Below are 6,693 nucleotides of genomic sequence, written 5' to 3' on the forward strand. Positions count from 1 at the left end.
TGCTAGCATGGTGTCCCCCTGCTAGTATGGTTTCCCCCCTGCTAGCATGGTGTCCCCCTGCTAGTATGGTGTCCCCCTGCTAGCATGGTGTCCCCCTGCTAGTATGGTTTCCCCCCTGCTAGCATGGTGTCCCCCTGCTAGTATGGTGTCCCCCTGCTAGCATGGTGTCCCCCTGCTAGTATGGTGTCCCCCTGCTAGTATGGTGTCCCCCTGCTAGCATGGTGTCCCCCTGCTAGTGTGGTGTCCCCCTGCTAGTATGAAGGTGTTCCCCCTGCTAGTTGTGTTAAGGTGGAGGGCCGGTAATTACCTGTATGTCACCTGTAGATTAGCTTCCCTCTTTAGTTTACCTGACAATGAAACACGAAGCTAACCTAACCTAATCTAACCCCAGGTAGGTTAAGTTACGTTAGATTAGGTTAAGTTACGTTAGATTAGGTTAAGTTACGTTAGATTAGGTTAAGTTACGTTAGATTAGGTTAAGTTACGTTAGATTAGGTTAGTTTAAGTTATAATATAGGTTAGGTAATATTTACGTGATTAAAAAAAATAAATAAAAATGATGTACAGTTTAAGACAAGATGATGACCCCAACGACACTAGGGGGAGGTGGATGGAGGGGGGATGGGGGAGAGGGAGGGCCTTAAAATAGCCAGTGGGGTGACCCTCCCATCATCACCCACACGTCGATGCACAATTTTGATCGATGGACAGACACACACACAGCTCTTTATCTTACTCTCCTTCCTTCCTCCGATCTCTTCTCTCTCTCTCTCTCTCTCTCTCCATGATACAATATCAGAGAGAGAGAGAGAGAGAGAGAGAGCATTACCTCAGCCCTACAAGACGAGCCGTGTCACCAGGCTGTCAGCAGCACCTCTCCAGCCGCCACTCCACACACGGGATAAGGAACATTTATCATTAAGTAGTAACGATTGTAGCTAAAGGATTCCCACTTATATTTTCAAGTCCCTCCCACCTTTTATCGTTAAGTACTATCGATTACACTTAAAGGATCTCTGCACAGCCACGAGAACAACTCCTCTCCATCACTAGTCATTCATTTAATCTTTCACGATGTAATGTGTCTCAAGAGGTGTGAGGTGAGTCATTGTTTATGTTTGTGACGTCATTTCCGGGTTGAAGATGGTGGTGATGGAGTTTGGTTGGTGATGTTTATGATGGTGGTGGGGGTAATGGAGGCGTGTTGGTGGTGGGGGGGAGTGGGGAAGGGTGTTTGGGGGTGGGGACCTCCTCCTCCTCCTTCTCCTCCTCCTCCTTTTATCAATCTTTCATCATCTTGTTTCATCATAAATCCCAGTTATTGTCCTTTATTGCTTCTAACCTCCCCTCACCCCCTTCTCACCTTAATCTCCCCCTCCCCCAACCCTCTCCTTCCCCTCCCCTCCTCTACCCCTCTTCCCTTCCTCACTCCTTCCCATCCATTTTCATTCGTATCCATCTTACTCTCCTCCCCCTCCTCTTCCCTCCCCCAGCGTGAGGTATAGGAGTTCTAGGAGAGAGGGAGGAGAAAGAGGTAGAGGCGCCATCCTGGATCAAGAGATAACGCCTCCCGGAGGTCTAATGAGGGGGGGGGGGAGAAGAGTATGGAGAGAAGGGATTGACAGGTAGACAGAGATACCTTACACACACACACATAAGCAATAAAAAAACTTAGATGACTTAAACTTCAAGAAAAATAGGAGCTGTGTGTGTGTGTGTGTGTGTGTGTGTGTGTGTGTGTGTGTGTGTGTGTGTGTGTGTGTGTGTGTGTGTGTGTGTGTGTGTGTGATCGCTCAATAAACACATCTTCATGACTCTATACACGCATTAAATGACATCAAATTCTCAAACGCTCTTAAGACAAAAAAGAAAATCCTCTTAACTTTTATATACAAGAACTTATTAACATAAATGTTTCGTAATAAAAGATCGTAAGTTAAATTGGGTTCTATGATCTTTATCTCGTAACTGATGACAAGAGACTTAATTACGTTAGGGTAAAGTCTTGGTGATATTGTGACGCCATCTTGGTTTTCATCTTAACTTAAGGGTCATTCCTGAATCTCACTTAATTCTTTCCCATATTTCTAAGGTAAATATTTATCTTACGACTAATTCAGTTCTTGTCTCACTTACGAGGTTGTTAGACTAGGGATCCCAGACTGCTCTTTTACGAGGGTAGAGAGAGAGAGAGAGAGAGAGAGAGAGACTGTCAGGATTAACAGACAAATAGTCATAAAGCTGCATAAACGAACCCGCTTCGTTAACTGGTTCGATGAAGGAGAGCGAGGCGTTGTGACGAGCCGAGGTGAGGGTGGGTAGGCGGGGGTCGGTAGGAGGCAGACACGAAGTAGTAGTGGCAGCAGAAGGTAGTACAGTAGGTGTTCCCGGTCCTGTGCGCTTGTCAGGCACGCCTCTACGCCTCTATCCACCTCCACCCTGCCTTACCCTGCTCTGCCCCGTACTACTCCACTACAGGTGTGTTCGTGTACTTGACTCAGGGTTCATTACTGCAGTGTTAACTCATATTAGGTTAAGTTAGGTTATTCATTATTCATATTTTGTTTTTTTTTCTATTGTTTCATTATTCTAGTATTTCCATTTTATTGTTAATTGTAACGTAAATACTTATTGTAATAAATTCAATGTTATGAAGATTACGAGTTGCTTAACCACTATTAACCTGAAACAACCATTATCATAGATAGTCATTCTGTGGCGGATATTTTTGTCTTTAGAATACTTTGAGAATCTATCTTTATGTCGTAGCATGAGTGAGTCAGGTAGACACGTTCTCACATCTCCGTTTACGAGTTTATTTTGACTTGAGGACTTTTGTGACGTAGCTTAAGTGAGACTGTTAGATACGTGCCTAAATGCATCTCTAGTGACGTAAGAAATTTTGAGTTTCCGACGACATATCTGTACATGTTGTGGAGATGTCGCCAGAGATGAGGGAGAGGGGGAGATAGAGAGATAGTGAGTGTTGAGGAGAGAGAGATCATTAAGTCATCCAGACGTATTCTCTCTCTCTCTCTCTCTCTCTCAACGCGTAATTCTAAAATTCAGATGAGTATTCGGATAAGTCATTAAACATTGTAAAATTTGTTTCACGGATTCGAGCAAGAGAGAGAGAGAGAGAGAGAGAGAGAGAGGCAGGCAGGGCGACAACTTTATAACAAGTGGTGTTTAATTTAGCGCGTGATAAAAATTTTCCCCTCCATAAAGGCAGTTAAGACCTTGTTAACGACCCCACGATGTAGTCCACCGTCTCCTGCCCCCCCCCCTCTCCTTCCTTCACGACCCCCCCTACGACCCCCCTCCCTTGTTAACGACCCCACGATGTAAGACCACCTCACGACCCCAACCACACGACCCTTCCCTCCCCACCACGACAACTTCAAACCCCTCCTTTCCCACGACCCTTCCATAGCCCCCTCACAACCCTCCACAACATCCTTCCCATAACCCTTCCTCTTCACCTACAACTACAATTACCATCGTTGTTGTAGTTGTGATAATATTCCTCTTCAAAACAAAACAAAAAAGTAATTGATTTCATGTAGTAACTATTAAAAAATGTAAGAAGATACGTTAATATACACTTGATAAAATTAAAGTTTGAAATTAATGTAGAATTATTAGCATGACATAAATAAAAAATTGTATTATGGAATAGAAAGACAATTTGTGACTTTATATTATTATTTATAAGGATTTTTTATTTATTTAACAGATATATTTACGAGGTGTTTAGGTGTTAGACCAGAATATATTATAGATGGGATCAGTTTTCATCAGTCAAAACCTCCTCTCAGGAACTGCACAAACTCAGTAAGTCACAGAAGTATGATATTAATTTATTGTCTGAAGAACGTAGCAGTAGGTATAAAATGGTTCAGTTAGCCGTCGAAAGTTATTACGTTTTCTATTATAGTCACCAAATTCGAGGCTAACTGAAGTATTTCATATCTCTCGTCTTCAGTGACAAAAGCATATCTCCATCTTAGGTTAGGTGGGTTAGGTAGGTTAGGTAAGTTAGGTAGATTCCTCATATCTTACGACAAATCACATAATGTAAACAAATCAACATGACGTCGCCGGGAGCTAGAGCGTCGACTTATATTCTTATTCAGGACGGAAACTACCGCGTAACATAAAATAAATAATTAAATACGAAAATTGCAGCTATTCCTCTACTTTTGGAGGGGTGGGTGGGGGGGGGGGTGAATTTCTCAAGGGTAAGAAAGATTTTTTCTTGTATATAAATGTTTTCTTAAACTTGCTGAATAAAACGAGTCACTTTTCTAGAGTATTACCAAATTTGGTTTGTCTTATCTCGTGGCAGAACTAATAAGAGACACAAGGGCAGGAGAAAAGAGAGGAATGGAAGTATAAGGGTCCAGATTATAAGTATAAGGACCTGCATGATAATTATAAGGACCTGGATGATAAGTACAAGGGCCTGGATAACAGGATTAAAGAACACACATATTGATAAACAAATATTTATTACACAATTAAATCCTATAAATTCAACATGTTGCTCACTCCGCTCGTACGTAAACAGATGACGTCACACATGTACAAAATGATGTTACATATTTAAACCGATAGTCACATATGGAAAGAGATGACGTCATACATGTAAACAGATGACTCAAAGCACAGATCTGGGTACCACTGAATCTTAATTATATAGATGTAAACTGGTTTATTTTATCCAGTTATGAAACATTACAATAATAAATAAATTAGTTAATAAAGATACACGTGAGATAATTTGAGTTACAACATATAAATAGAGGAGAGAGATGAATGACAGATTAAGGAGAAACGTAGATAGAAGTGGTGTGAGGGTGAATAATGTTTGAGGTGCAGACTGTATGGGAGTTGTTGAAGTATGTTGATGATGTTGATAATTTATTCTCTAAGCAAACGTTAAGCACACAGAGAGAGAGAGAGAGAGAGAGAGAGAGAGAGAGAGAGAGAGAGAGAGAGAGTTTTAGCGTTTTTAATTTTTCTGGTGATTATATAGATAATAAAAAATACATATAATAATAATAATAATAATAATAATAATAATAATAATAATAATAATAACCAACTTCAGCTCGACAAAAGTGTTTCCGGCGATAATTGAGATACAGTTCCTCAACACTACACACTGTCGGTAACTCTAGAGTAGTCACTTAAGATGTGACACTCTGACACCTTGTCTTGATCAGTGACAGCCCAGTTTAAGGTTCCTCTCCAGATTGTCACTTATCATGCCTCTGAAACCACGTCAGCTGTTACCAATGACGCCATAGACAACAGGATCTGTGATAATGAGGTACGGGTGAAAATAATGCTACACTTTGTTGATGTTAATAATAATAATAATAATAATAATAATAATAATAATAATAATAATAATATTAATAATAATAATAAACCGAAAATAAATATTTCTATATTAGGTTTGATTAAGGTAAGTTTGGTTAATTTGTGTTAGTTTTGATAAATAAATAACTTTGAGGATTGTGCTCGTAGTTATTTCTTCACATGTCACGTCTTTACCACTCGACACAACACGACTCTCTCATGTGTCACGACTTACCACCTGTAACATTGCACTTGAGCAAACTCTAATAGTATTCATAAAAACATATTCATTTACGTTGATAATAGTATGTAGGCAAAAATAAACACACACACACACACACAACAATATACAATTTAAAACATATGAACAATATAACTTTAAAGATGATATGTTTATATTTGTTTTGGGTTTTATACAGATAATGTGCCTCGATCACCTCCACCACAGAGTCATTGTGTTAACCCCCGAGTGTGTAAGTAATTCAAATCTGCTGTAAATCTTTCGCTTTCGGTTTAATCTCTCCTCTCACGCCTTGTTCACATCTTACCTGGAGTAATCTTACCTCCTTTCATTCCCTTATCGCAAGTTTTCTAGTTTATCATGTTTATTAGTTCATTAACACTTTTTTCTCTATTTAAGATTATAAAAAACTTTTAAGTCCTTTTAAATCTCACTCAAAGGCATTTATATCGACTTTTAAACTCTATCAGTGTTTAAGAACGTGTTTCAGTCCTCTCAGATCCTCCACCCAACGCTATAGACGACTTGATCCTATACCTTAGATGTATTTTTGTTACTTTAATAAGGATTCAATCGTTTATTTTTTCTTTGTAGCCTCTAGATATTGTTTGTGTGTTCATTTAAACTACGTCTCAATTCTTATAAAATCCTACAGATCATTTTAAATTAATCGTAAACGCCCAGATATAACCTGAGACTCACTAAGACCTTTCGTACTTTATGAGTTTGAATTCATATGTCTACTTTCAATATACGGGTACACGAGGCTTCACTGCACTCCCTATAAACCCCGTTCATTCTTCGTCAATAAATCTTCTTTGTTCATCATTCATTGTTATTTCGTATCGTCTATTATCACCAATATTGAATGACTGTACACGAACCCCGTCAATTGCCCCTGTGAGCCGCTGAGAACGACTGCAATATTTACAATAAGGTGAAGATGATGGGGATATGGCTGTGTTCCTCCCCCCTCCCCTCCCTTCCCCCTCCATTACCCCACCTTGACCCCCACCCCCACCAACCTCCTCCTTTATTAATCCCCTTACCCACCCCTATCCTCCCCCACACCACTCCCATCACCC

The sequence above is a fragment of the Homarus americanus genome, unplaced genomic scaffold, assembly GCF_018991925.1.
Source record: "Homarus americanus isolate GMGI-L3 unplaced genomic scaffold, GMGI_Hamer_2.0 scaffold14604, whole genome shotgun sequence".
NCBI lineage: Eukaryota > Metazoa > Arthropoda > Malacostraca > Decapoda > Nephropidae > Homarus > Homarus americanus.